This window comes from Rhinolophus sinicus, linkage group LG10, assembly GCF_036562045.2.
Source record: "Rhinolophus sinicus isolate RSC01 linkage group LG10, ASM3656204v1, whole genome shotgun sequence".
In the NCBI taxonomy this organism is placed as follows: Eukaryota; Metazoa; Chordata; class Mammalia; order Chiroptera; family Rhinolophidae; genus Rhinolophus; species Rhinolophus sinicus.
In genome coordinates, this window is record NC_133759.1 from 66,733,468 (window position 1) to 66,748,126 (window position 14,659).

Here is a 14,659-nt window from a genome sequence, read left to right on the forward strand (position 1 = left end):
AGGTTGTGCAGACAAATAGGTGCCATTCCACAAGGAATAACCAAGAACAGGTGTCATGAACATTTCCTAGCACAGCCTGAGATAATCCTGCCTGCCACCCCCTTTCCTGAATCCAAGATTAGGACTCAGATCATGGAGCAAGATTGGAAGAACTTGCAAGAGCAGGACAGGACCTTAATCTCCAAGGATCCAAGGTCTTGGAAAATGACCAGAATATGTCAGGCCTGAGGAAAAGGTGAAGAGCCACTCACTTAGTCATTTACACACTAAGCCAGGGCACCAACAATTAGAGATTGTGCAACCTTTTTAAGCACATGGAAATTCACAAAGTGATCACTTACTGACCAGAATGCAAGTTTCCACAGACATCATGACAAAAAACAAACATAAAAACCCACAGCATTCCTAACCATAATACAGTTAATAGAAAAAAGCAATTTTAAGTCCTAGGAAACCCTATATATTTAGAAATTGTTGATAACACAATGTTAAATAACCCATGGGTCCAAAAAGAAGTCACAATAAAAGTTGGGAAATATTTAGAATAAAGTGTGAGTGAAAATACCACATTTAGGCTAAAATTCAAACATGCAAAGCAATAAATGGTGGCAAAGCTGTGGAGTAACAGAAACTTACTTGGTACAGCCATTTTGGAAGACAGTTGAGCAGTTCCTTACAAAACTAATCATACTCTTTCCATACAATTCAGTAATTTCATTCTTCAGTATTTGTCCAAATGAGTTGAAACCTTATGTTCACACAAAAACCTGCACAGGAATGCTTGTAGCACCTCAATCCATGATCGCCAACACTTGGAAGCAACCAAGATGTCCTTCAATAGATGAATAGAGAAACAAACTGAGGTACATCCATACAAAGGATATTATTCAGTATTAAGGGAAATAAGCTATCAAGTCACAAAAGGATATAGAGGAACCTTAAGTGAATATTGGTAAGCAAGTGAAGCCAGTTCTAGAAGGCTGCATGCTGTATGATTCCAATTATATGAATATATGGGAAAGGTAAAACTGGAAACATTAAAAAGTTTTGTGATTGTCAGGGTTTGGGAGGGAGAGGGAATGTGAGAGGGATGAATTAACAGAGCCCAAGATATTTTTAGGGCAATGAAAGTGTGTACTCTCTACAGCACTAAAATGATGGACACATGTCATTATTCATTTGTCCAAACCCATAGCATGTACAACACCAAGAGTGAACTGTAATGTAAATTATGGCCTTGGGGTGATAATGACGTGTCAATGCAGGTTCATCAGTTGTAACAAACGTACCTGTCTGGTGGGGGTGTTGATGCTAGAGGAGGCTGGGCATGTTTGTGTGTGCTGCGGGTTGAGAGGGATATGCGGAAACTGTACTTTACACTTAGTTTTTTTGTGTACTTTACAGTCAATTTAAAAATAAAGTATTTTTTTGAAGAGTAAAGATGGTACTTAAAGGATGTGGTTCAGGACATACTATCCCTATGATGAATTATGTTTCTCTTTTGCTGTTGATGTTGACATGTTTATTTTTGAAAACAGGCTTATTGAGGCATAATTGACATAAACTGCACATCAGTGAAGTGTTTAATTGTTATGTTTTGTGTGTTTACCCATGAAACCATCACCACGAAGAAGACAGCGAGCATTTCTGCACCCTAAGAGCATCCTTGTTCCCGTTTGTAATCCCTTCTATCCTATGTCCCCTCCTAGCAACCACTGATGTGCTTTCTGTCAGGGGGGTTCCGATTGCACTTTCTAGTCTTTTATGTAAGTGATGTCACATAGTATGCACTCTTTCTGAGGGTTTGTTTGTTTGTTTGTTTGTTTGTTTGTTTGTTTCTCTGGCTCCTTTCTCTTGGAATAATTATTTTGGATTCATCCTTGTGTGTGTGTGTGTGTTAATAGTTCATACTTTTTTATTCCTGAGTAGCATTTCATTGCATGGATATACCAAGATTTGTTTATCCCTTCATCTATTGATAGCATCTGGATCACTTAAAACTTTTGGTTGCTACAAATGAAGCTGCTGTGAACATTCATGTGCAGATTTGTAGAGGAACGTATTTCATTTGCTCTTAAACAAAATAGAGTGAACTGGTAGAATCACATGGTAAGGGACTGTTTACATTTTAAAGAAACTGCCAAATTGTTTTCCGAAGTGATTGTGCCACTTTATCTCCCCACCAGCTGTGTGTGAGACTTTCAGTCCCTCCACAGCCTCGTCAACACTTGATATGATCAGTCTTTTTAATTGTATTGTTATAGGTCATAATAGTGTTTCATTGTGGTTTTAATTTGCATTTTCTTACTGTCCAAAGATGTAGTAAGCCCTCCCTCATCTACGTGGACTTACTAGCCATCTCTATATATTCTTTGCTGAAAGATTTATTAGTAATGGATGCTGAATATGTCAAATGTTCTTTTGCTGCATCTATTGAGATAATCACATGATTTTCCTTTGTAGTTTGTTAATGTGGTGAATTACACTGGTTAATGTTTGAATATTAAAACATTCCTTCATTACTGGGATAGACACATTTGGCAGTAATGTATTACACTTGCAATATGTTGTGGAATTCAATTTGCTAAAATTTTATTTAAATTTTTGCAACTATGTTCTTGAAGGATAAGAATTGATAGTTTCTTTTATATTATTCTAATATGTTTGTCTGGTTTTGGTATCAGCCAGTCATGCTGGCTTTATAGAATGAGCTGGGACATCCTCCTTCCTCATCAATTCTTTGGGCTTGGCACAGAAAGGTGAATAGCTATTCCACAGGTGATTTGGAACAGAGGAAAATGAATTAATATGGAATAAATAAGCAGAGATCATGTCAATAAAGTTTAATATAAAGAACACATCGTCCACTGATGCCAGGACACCTACAAGAGGCAGCATGACTCACATTCACTGTCTCTGGTCTTCACTAGCCCCTAGGATGGGAATTCCTGTCCTTGTTTTACAGGTGATGAGCCAGAGAGCTTCTTATTGTCAAAGGTCCTTTGGCTGCAGAGTTGGTCCAAACCAAATGCATCATCAGCCTTCTTCCCTCCGTGCCTCAGGGCAGCTGACCCTGACCCCACATGGATGGGCCAGCCGCCTCATCTGGAAGTCATGCTGCTGTCTGCTGCAGGGCTCTGGGGCCTGAGAGGAAGCTCAGTGTCCTGAGGGAGACTGTGAGGTGTGATTCCCTCTGGGCAGGAAGGGTGTGGTCACCTGTGGGGAAGGCTCCAGGTTGTCTGTGTCACAAGGCGCTTCTTTCTCTGATCCCGGGGACACTGGGCAGGTCACTATGGGAGTCACATTTTCCTCATCGTTCACATCATGCTGGATGTAGGGCCTCGATAACTCTGAAAACTGATGTGTCAGGGTGTCAATGTGGGATTGATCACTTACGTTGAAGAAGGAGATGGTTCCACTCTTGTAGTCTAAGAAGACCCCCACTCATGTAGGGGGTTTTCCTAGAGAAAGGATGATTCTGTAAGGGTTAAAAGTGAGATAGCAATGTTCGCTATTCAGTCCAATCACCCAGTACCCATTGTACAGACACAAAATCTGATATGCCTCCTTCCTGTCCACATTGTCCCGGCACACTCCCACACACCACATTACATTGTGTCCCACATCCACCTCCCAGTAATGGTTTCCTGCCTGGACTTGCTGAGTAGTCATCACACACATCCTTGTGCATCCCTTCTTGTCCGAGTAGGTCACCTCCTGGCAAGTGTTCTTATAGTGCACAGTTTTCAGATCAGAAATGTGAAACTGGGGGTGAGCCATCTCTGGGTCCAGAGGCATCTCCTCTAGGGTGTCATAGGGAGAGAGAGCATGAGTCACTGAGGAGGGACCTGGGCTGGATGCAGAGGTCACCCCCTCCTTCTGAAGACTGGCTCAGGGTGGGATCAGGTGAGGTCCCAGAGCCAGAGGCTCCATCAGACACAGACCCCTGCCCCTCCCTCATCTTCAATGGGGCCCTAGGGCCTCACAAGTGCCTGATGGTGCTTAACCATGAGCTCAGTATTAGACTTTATGAGACCTATATCATCCCCTCTAACCAGCTTCATGCTGTCCTCAAAACTGACAAACTTCACCTCCTTTCCCCTCAGTCCATCCCCTTGGCCAGTCACCAGTGACCTCAGTTCCCTGGAGCTTAGCTGCTGACCCCTACCCTGGCTGACCCAGCCCCCTGCCCTCTCCCCTCCTAGTCCTGAGTCAAGGAATAAGTCTGGGGCAGTTGTCCCTCGGGATGGATCTGGGCCTCACAGATTTATAATCTGCAGTCCAGTGTGTCTCAGTGTTACTGTTCCCCTTGTCTGTCTCTGGTCGGCTCCCTCTCCGATGCCCGCACAAGGCTCTGTCCCACTATCACCCCTCAGGCATTGGTACCTGCTTGTTTCTGCGCCTCTTTCAATTCTGAAAACAAGCAGACAGAGAAGGAGGGTCAGTGCTCACAGGGAGAGCAGGAGGCAGGGAGATAGGACACCAGGGCGGTTAACCTTTGTGGGTCTCATGGGTCCACCAGAGATCTGCTGAAGGCCATGGGGTTCCCTACAAATACACCTCAACCAGCCTCTGCAGACAGTTTCAGGGTCCCCATCATAAGACTGTCTCTGCAGAAACCCATGGCCTCTGGGTCTCAAGATTCATAAACTAGGGACTTGTAAGGAGAGATAATGGGGGTGGAGTGAATAACTTCTCTTACCTGCTTCTCCATGCTTCTTTTTCCTGTCTGAAAACCAAAAACACAGAAGAGGCTGAAATCACAGAACAGGGGCCCAGGGGAGAGGAAAGCTCTACAACACTCTTACTCAGTTCCTGGTGTTTCCATGACACAAAAGGCAGAATATTCTGCGCCTATACAAACCTGGAAGGCTGGTCTCAAAGTATCAAGCCAGACAGGAGGCTGCAGGAGATGCCCCCCAGTTTCTTCCCCATTCTGGGTCCACAACCTCAGATAACTCATGAAATCTATGGTTCCTCTCCCCACAGAATGTACCAATATGCAAATTGTGCAGACAATTTATAGGGGATTTCAGGATCCCAATGCCCATTGTACCCCCCTACCTGTCTGAGGATCAGTTCATTAGTCAATGGATGGGGGTTGAAACACCTGCCCTCACTGGCCTGACCATCCTTCCCGTCCAGTCTGGAGCCAAGACAGCCCCCAGGTGGTTCAAACTGGGGAACAGGAGGGATCCAGGACAACTGTGGGGAAGGCTCAGAACATGATAAGACACTTACCCAATTCTGTCCAGATTTTCCCTGAAACAGAAACAATATCCAGTGATTGACACAAGAATGTGTAAGGTACAAACACGGCCTTGGCTCATTGCTCAGGGGGATGAGCTGTGGGTGAATGATGGGGGTTCTTCTAGAACTCTCCTTTTGTGCCCCCATCCCCACACCCCTATCCTAAGCCTCTCTCTCTGGGGTAAAAGAACAGATCAGGAACATTCATGCTGAAGGTAGGGGCTGACTTCTGGGATCCTGTGAAGGTGGAGATGGAGGTCATCAGAGAGAAGGGATGATAATATATACAAGAGAAGCTGGAGTGAAAATGGGATCATGGCACATATTCTCAAGGAGCAGTATCATCTCCAAGGAGGAAAAAAACTAGTTCTTATTGAAACAGAATATAATTTTATCATGTTGTCTTCAATTTTATTCTTTTCAAGTAATTTAAACTGTTTTACTGGAATCTTGGTGATGTTATAAATTTATGTCAGCCCTACAGGTGGTGAAAATCATTCTTTCCCTAATTCTGGGCACTCTGTGAGGAAGATGGGCCTGGTGGGGCTGGCATTTCCTAAGGGAGCCATTTCTGGCCAGCCTGGAGTGGGGTGAGGACTGTAGATGCTGTGGCCCAGGTGATGGGGCCCTGGAGCCTGGGGCTGAAATAACAGACCCGGGAGGTGTGTGGGAGCATCCCTGATCCCTGCCCTGCTAGATGCATGAGTAAGCCATGGGCCCCTGCTTCTCTTTCCCACTTACCTTTCAATCTGTAGAAGAAAATTATCAGACCAATGACACCAACACACAGGACAGGAAGGAGTATTCCCAGTAAAATAAATCGCAGGCGCCAGGATATGGCCTGGAAAATCGCCTCTGAAAAACAGTTCCATAGATCCCTTAGATACCACTGAACAGTAAAAGCAGTTTGACTCTCATTTAAGGGATCATCTCAGACCCCAAGATTGAAAAGATATTTTCTATAATTTCTTGTACATGTTTAAAACATTGTTCTTCTTCATAATTCTTGCTCCATCTGGATTTTATTGTTGAATATAAAATGAGGTAGAAGTTCAATTTTATTTTCTTCTAAACAGATAACAACTATGCAGGCATCATTTATTTGAATGAACTTTCCTTCACATGCTATTGCATGCAATGTCGCTTCTATTTTATACATCTTCATAAGAGTTTGCAAACATTTTATTAGATATATAAAATTTATTAAAAGACACTAAGCACAACTAAAGTAAGCACAGCAATGTAACTTCTTGCAGGTAACAAGAGGCAATATTTTAAAGATACCATTTATTCCAGAATTGGTCTACATATTCAATATAATTCTATTGAAAATCTCAATAGCATTTTCTTAGAACTAGACAAGTTGATTACAAATTTATGTGCATGTACCTGGTGAAAGTTCGTAAATATTCCATGTGTGCTTCAAAATAATGATTTTTGTGGGTGAAGTCTTCTTCTAAGAATGTCTATTAGATCAGGACTGTTAATTTGTATATCAAATATTCTACAACCTTACTAATTACATCTACTTATTTAATCAGTTCTAGAACTCACAGTATTTCCATTTATTCTTATACTTCTGTTGATTTTTGCTTTGTATATGTTGAGGTATACTATAAGGTGCATATATATTTACATGTTTCATAGTTTTCCAGTGAATAAACTTTATGTTTCTGAAATAACTATCATAATAATGCTTTTTTTCCTTAAGACTTTTTTTCTTGACTCTAACATATCTACAATGATATTCCTTTGGTTAACATTTGTCTGTTATGCTTTTTCTATTTTTAAAATGTTTCAGTGAATAGCTCATTGTATTACAATTTTCTCTAAGAATTGCAACCATTGAGATTTTTTGAAATTCCTGTCTGACATTCTTTGTCTTTTAACTGGCAAATTAACTCATTTTGTATTGATTGTGATTACTGACATATTTGAGGTTACATTAATTACCCTTATTATTTTTAAATCCTTCCTGAATTATCCACTTTTTATTATATTCTGTTTCACAGAGCAATGTTTTAGTATCTATTTAGGTGCATTTATTTTTTTAATGAGCAAACAGTTTTTTTCCTCTGTCCCTCAAGTTAGCTTTCTTAAATTTTATGTGTGTTGATTTTGGAGGGTTGCATCATGAAGATGATCATGTGATGAAGGAAATAATTGGTTCTAATCCACTGCAATTGTAAATGATTGTTTCCACGTAATCAAATTTTATGATATTATCTTTATATCTCACCGATCTTTGGCTTTGAAAATTAATCATTAAAACCGAACAATACTACACAACAATCCTGAAATAGAGGCTCTGAGCAACATGCACCCCTCCTCCACTCCTACTCCTCCCCACTCACCTCTTATCCATACCCTGGATTCCACCTCTCGGCTCTGGTCAGGGTACTGGATAGAACATGATACGCTCCCAGCATTTTCTTGGACTATAAGGGAAGTCTCCACATCAAACAGACCCTTTCTGTCTGCATTCACGTTTGAGTCTGAGGGCAAATCATGTCCTTGGGGGCCTTTCCACTTCACTGTTGGCTGGGGAAACCAGCCTGAGGACTTGCAGAGTAGCTGGATGCCTCCATCAACATATCCCATGATAGAAACCAGAGGAGCTGAGCCCAATGCTGGGGAGTAAACAGGAAATGGATGAAAGCAAAGATCGTTTTCCAAGGCCACAGAATTTCTCACCAGGTTCATCAGGTACATAAAACCCCACCCCCGTGGCCATTTCTCTCTTATACACACATAGACTTATAACAGTTGTAAGCCTTTCCATGGTCTTCGTTCACTCAACATGAATTTAACAGTTACTATGTACATGGATATTCCTAAACACTAAATATGATGAAGAAATAAGATATAGTCCATTCTAATGAAGAGCTTGCTGACTAAGAAAGGAGACAACTATTAACAAATGCACATCATTGTGAAGTGTGCAGAGAGGAAGCGTGGTCAAGTTAGCATGTGGAGACAGTGATTGTCAACGGAAGTCATGGTTTCCTGGAGGTGACATTTGCGCTCTGTTGTGCCAGATGAATAAAAGGTTTTAAAGTGAACAAAGAGAAAAAGGGAGAAGCATGACAGGCAGACGGCCCAGTAGACACCATGTCATGAGGAGTGGACAGGTCATATTATGCCCAAGGACCTCTGAGCATTTGCCATGTCAATACTGTGATGTGCAACAGGGGATAGGTGTGAGGTCTGGGGGAGGGACAGTGGCAGGATATGGATGGGTGCACTGACCTAAAGAGTGTGGACCATTGTCCTGTAGGCACTGCAGAGCTGTTGGCTGGCTTCCAGATAAGAGTTGTGAGCAGACATGCATCTTAGAGAACCTCCCAGGCAGCAGTATGGAGGGGGGTCAGTGGGAACACTCAGAATTAAAGCAGCCAGACAGATGGTCACTGAAGTCAGTACGGTGAGAGATGAGAAGGTCTGGAATAGAACACTGTGAGAAGGGGAGAGACAGGTGCAGGGAGATAAATTTCACAGGACTAACAAGAGGATGAGGGAGGGTTTCGCCTGACCTCCAGACTTGTGAATTGAGAGACTATGGAGAGTACCCTACACAGGGGTAACCTCTGTTTGAGGATTTCTTATTGCAAATAAATGTTTGTTGAGTGAATGAAAGAAGGAAATATGGTATAAGCACTAAGGAAGGGGGTTCCAATAAGATGGTATAGACTAATCTCTCCCTGCTCCTCCCCCTATGTAGAATTATAAACCCTGGAAATAACACAAGAGGCAACCACAGGAGAACTCTGAAAGGTGGAAAAAGGTAGATGAACTGACTATGGTCTCAGACCTGGAGGACCAACACAGAACAGCTGAACTGCTTATGGTCCACGTCCCCTTCACTTTGAGACAATTTTTTCTCTTTGTAACTGGGATGGGTCTCCTGAAGGCAACATATAGTTGGGTTTTGTTTCCTTAATCCATGCCCCTACTCTGTGCCTTTTGATTGGTGAGTTCAATCCATTTACATTTAGGGTGATTATTGATATATGAGGTCTTACTACCGCCATTTTATGTGTTGTTTTCTGGTTGCTCTGTATCTCCATTGTTTCTGTTTCCCTGTCTCCTATTTTAGTTTGGTGACTTTCTATGATTCTCTTCTCCATTTCCTCTATTTATGTTACGTACCTTAACTCTAGATTTGCTTTGTGATTACAATTAGGTTTATGTAAAAATAAGTGTTTCATAAATAAATCGTCCTTTTTCTTCTGGTTGCATCTCATCTTCATTCACCTGTAGAAGTTCAGTCCTTTTCCTCCTTCCCTTTTGTTTCTGTTGTCACACATTATCCCTTTTTGTGTTGGGTGTTTATTTCCAAATTGCAGAAGTTACATTTTTTGAAATGCCTTTTCCCCTTTAACCTTTATGTTATAATTAAGTGTTTAACACCCTATTCTGAAATAAAGTTGCAATTTCCTGCTTCTGTTTGTCTGTTTGTCGTGTTACTCAAAATTTTCTATACTTTTTTCTCTTTGTTTCAGAGAAAAGAGCTCCTTTCAGCATTTCTTCTAATGAAGGTCTTGTGGTGGTAAATTCCCTCGGCTTTTGTTTGTCTGGAAAAGCCTTTATTTCTCCTTCATATCTAAAGGATAACTTTCTTGGATATATTATTCTTTGTTGGTTATTTCTCTCTTTCAAGATTTTGAATATCTAATTCTACTGTCTCCTAGCTTTTAGGGTTTCTGCTGAACAATCCAATGATAAACTCATGGAATTTCCTTTAAGGTTACCATCTTCTTTTCCATGGCTTCCGTGAGAATTCTTTCTTTGTCATTAATTTTTGATGATTTTAAAATAACGTGCCTTGGAGAGTCCTTTTTGGAGTGACATAATTATGTGCTCTGTTAGTTTCTTATTTATTTATTTATTTATTTATTTATTTATTTATTTATTTATTTTTAATTTACTGGGGTGACAATTGTTAGTAAAATTACATAGATTTCAGGTGTACAATTCTGTATTACATCATCTATAAATCCCATTGTGTGTTCACCACCCAGTCAGTTCTCCTTCCACCACCATATATTTGATCCCCCTTATGCTCATCTCCCACCCCCCATCCCCTTTAACCTCCGGTAACCACTAAACTATTGTCTGTGTCTGTGAGTTTCTGTTTCTCATTTGTTTGTCTTGTTCTTTTGTTGTTTTTGGTTTATATACCACATATCAGTGAAATCACATGGTTCTCTGCTTTTTCTGTCTGATTGATTTCACTCAGCATTACACTCTCAAGATCCATCCATGTTGTCACAAATGTTCCTGTATCATCTTTTCTTACCGCCGAATAGTATTCCATTGTGTATATATACCACGACTTCTTTATCCATTCATCTATCGAAGGACATTTCGGTTGTTTCCATGTCTTGGCCTCCGTAAGCAAAGCGGCAGTGAGCATTGGAGCACACATGTCTTTATGTATAAATGTTTTCAGATTTCTTGGGTAGATACCCAGGAGAGGGATTGCTGGGTCATATGGTAATTCTATTCGTAATTTTTTGAGGAACCTCCACACTGCCTTCCATAACGGCTGCCCAGTCTGCATTCCCACCAACAGTGTATGAGGGTTCCTTTTTCTCCACAGCCTGTCCAACACTTGTTACTATTTGTCTTGTTGATGATAGCCATTCTGACAGGGGTGAGGTGATATCTCATTGTGGTTTTGATTTGCATTTCTCTGATGATTAGTGATGTTGAGCATTTTTTCATGTGTCTATTTGCCATTTGTATGTCCTCTTTGGAGAAATGTCTCTTCAGGTCCTCTGCCCATTTCTCAATTGGGTTGTTTGTTTTTTTGTTGTTAAGTTGCATGAGTTCCTTGCATATTTTGGACATTAGCCCCTTATCAGAGGCACTGTTTCCAAAAATCTTCTCCCATTCAGTTGGTTGCCTCTTTATTTTGTCAATGGTTTCTTTTGCTGTGAGAAGCTTTTAAGTTTCACATAGTCCCATTCGTTTATTTTAGCTTTTACTTCCATTGCCTTTGGAGTCAAATTCATAAAATGCTCTTTGAACCCACGGTCCATAAGTTTAGTACCTATGTTTTCTTCTATGCAGTTTATTGTGTCAGGTCTTATGCTTAAGTCTGATCCATTTTGAATTAATTTTGGTACATGGTGACAAATAGCAGTCCAGTTTCATTCTTTTGCACGTGGTTATCCAATTCTGCCAGCACCATTTATTGAAGAGGCTGTCTTTCCTCCATTGTATGTTTTTAGCTTCTTTGTCAAAAATTATCTGTCCATATTCATGTGGTTTTATTTCTGGGTTCTCAATTCTATTCCATTGGTCTATGTGTCTGTTTTTCTGCCAATACCATGCTGTTTTGATTATTGTAGCCCTGTAGTACAAGCCAAAGTCAGGAAGTGTGATACCTCCATTATTGTTCTTTTTTCTTAAGATTGCTTTGGCTATTTGGGGTCTTTTGTGGTTCCAAACAAATCTGATGATTTTTTGTTCTATTTCTTTTAAAAATGCCATTGGGATTTTGATGGGGATTGCATTGAATCTGTATATTGCTTTGGGTAATATGGCCATTTTAACTATGTTGATTCTTCCAATCCATGAGCACGGAATGTCTTTCCATTTCTTGGTGTCTTCTTCAATTTCTTTCAAAAATGTCTTATAGTTTTCAGCATATAGGTCTTTCACATCCTTGGTTAAGTTTATTCCTAGGTATTTTATTCTTTTTGCTGCAATTGCAAAAGCAATTGTTTTTTGTATTTCTTTTTGTGAGATTTCATTGTTAGTATATAGGAAAGCAATGGACTTTTGTACGTTGATTTTGTAGCCAGCAACTTTACTGTATTCGTTGGTTGTTTCTAATAGCTTTTTGGTGGAGTCTTTAGGGTTTTCTATATATAGCATCATGTCATCTGCAAAGAGTGATAATTTAACTTCTTCATTCCCAATTTGGATGCCTTTTATTTCTCTCTTATTGATCTGGCAAGGACTTCCAACACTATGTTGAAAAGCAGAGGTAATAGGGGACAGCCCTGTCGTGTTCCTGAATATAGAGCAAAGGGCTTCAGTTTTTCACCATTAATTATGAGATTAACAGAGGGCTTGTCATAGATGGCCTTTATTATGTTAAGGTAAATCATATGGTGATGTTGGATGGGGTTCACACAGTGTGAGGATGTAATCATATGATTGTCTTAGTTTTGTTTATGTCTTGTGCACCTGAAACTAATGAATAACTTTTAATATTGGCCTCATAAAATGAGTTAAGGAGTACTGTCTCTTCTTCAATTTTTTGGAAGAGTTTGAGCAGAATTGGTATTAGATCCTCTTTGAAGGTTTGTTAGAATTCACTAGTGAAGCCATCTGGTCCCGGACTTTTGCTTTTGGGAAGGTTTTGAATGGCTGATTCAATTTCGTTACTGGTGATCGGTCTGTTTAGATTTTCTAGTTCTTCATGGTTCAGCCTTGGAAGGCTATATGTTTCTAAGAACTTGTCTGTTTCTTCTAGGTTATTGAATTTGGTGGCATATAGTCCTTCATAGTATTCTTGGATGATCCTTTGTATTTCTGTGGTGTCCGTGATAACTTCCCCTTTTACGTTTCTGATTTTGTTAATTAGCGTCTTCTCTCTTTTTATCTTAGTGAGTCTAGCCAAGGGTTTGTCAATTTCGTTAATCTTTTCAAAGAACCAGCTCTTTGTCACATTAATTTTTTCTATTGTCTTTTTGTTCTCTATTTCATTTAGTTCTGCTCTGATTTTTGTTATTTCCTTTGTTCTGCTGACCTTGGGTACACTTGTTCTTCTTTTTCTAGTTCTTTAATGTGTAACATGAGGTTATCTATTTGGCATTTTCTTGTTTCTTGAGATAGGCCTGTAATGATATACATTTCCCTCTTAAAACTGCTTTCGCTGCATCCCAAAAATTTTGGTAGGATGTATTTTCATTGTGATTTGTTTCTATGTATCTTTTGATCTCTCCTCTAATTTCTTCTTTGACCCGGTCATTCTTTTAAAGTATGTTGTTTAATCTCCATGTGTTTGTGTTTTTTCCTACTTTCTTTTTGCAATTGATATCCAATTTCAAAGCCTTGTGATCAGATAATATGCTTGGACTGATTTCAATCTTCTTAAATTTGCTGAGGCTGATTTTATGTCCCAATATATGGTCTATCCTTGAGAATGTTCCATGTACACTAGAAAACAATGTATAGTCTGATGTTTTAGGATGAAGTGCTCTATAAATGTCAATTATGTCCATTTCATCTAATGTGTCATTTAGGACTGCTATTTCATTATTTATTTTCTGTTTGGATGATATATCCATAGCTGTCAATGATGTATTTAAGTCCCCTAGTATAATTGTGTTTTGGTCAATTTCTCCCTTTAGTTCTGTTAGTAGTTGCTTGGTGTATTTCGGTGCTCCCTGATTGGGGGCATAAATATTGATGACTGTTATGTCTTCTTGTTGTACAGTCCCCTTCACCATTATGAAATGTCCATCTTTGTCTCTTGTTATCTTTTTCACCTGGAAGTCTGTTTCATCTGATATCATTATGGCTACACCTGATTTTCTCTGGGTACCATTTGCTTGGAGTGTCAATTTCCACCCTTTCACTTTGAGTCTATGCTTGTCCCTGTAGCTGAGATGTTTCTCTTGGAGACAGCATATGGTTGGGTTTAGTTTTTTGATCCATTCTGCTACTCTGGGCCTTTTTATTGGTGAGTTCAGTCCATTTACATTTAGGGTGATTATTGATATGTGAGGATATCCTGTCATTCTATCTTTAGTTTTCTGGTAAGGCTGTGTCTCCATTGTTTCTCTGCCTTTTTGTTGTTGTCTATTATTTCCGTGTGGTGATTTTCTATGATGTTTCCCTCTGTTTCTTTTTTTATTACAGTATATATTTCAGTTCTGGATTTTTTTTGAGTGGTTACCCTTAAGTTTATGTGAAAGAAAGTTTGATATTTAGAGTATTCCGTTTTCTTCAGCACGCTTACTTTCTCCATTCCCATATTCCGGTTCAGGCCTTTACTCTCCCCTTTTTATGTTTTGGTTGCCACAAATTGTCCCTGTTGATGGTGATCGAATAGCCTCCTTTAGTATTTCTTGTATTGCAGGTTGTGTATTAGAAAATTCCCTCAGCTTCTGTATGTCTGGAAAGGTCTTTATTCCTCCTTCATATCTAAAGGATATCTTTGCTGGATATATTATTCTTGGCTCATAATTTCTCTCTTTCAATAGTTTGAATATTTGGTTCCACTCCCTTTCTGGCTTGTAGAGTTTCTGCTGAAAAATCTGATGGTAATCTAATGCGCTTTCCTTTGTAAGTTACCGTCTTCTTTTCTCTGGCTTCCTTGAGGATTCTTTCTTTTCGTTGATTTTAGACAGCTTCAATACATGTGCCTTGGAGAAGGCCTGTTGGGATT

General features: G+C 39.8%; 1 pseudogene; it reads right to left on the minus strand.

The window, feature by feature from the left end:
- Positions 1–2,879: 2,879 nt before the first annotated feature.
- LOC141567347 (butyrophilin-like protein 8) lies at positions 2,880–3,798 on the minus strand (annotated as a pseudogene).
- Positions 3,799–14,659: the final 10,861 nt, after the last annotated feature.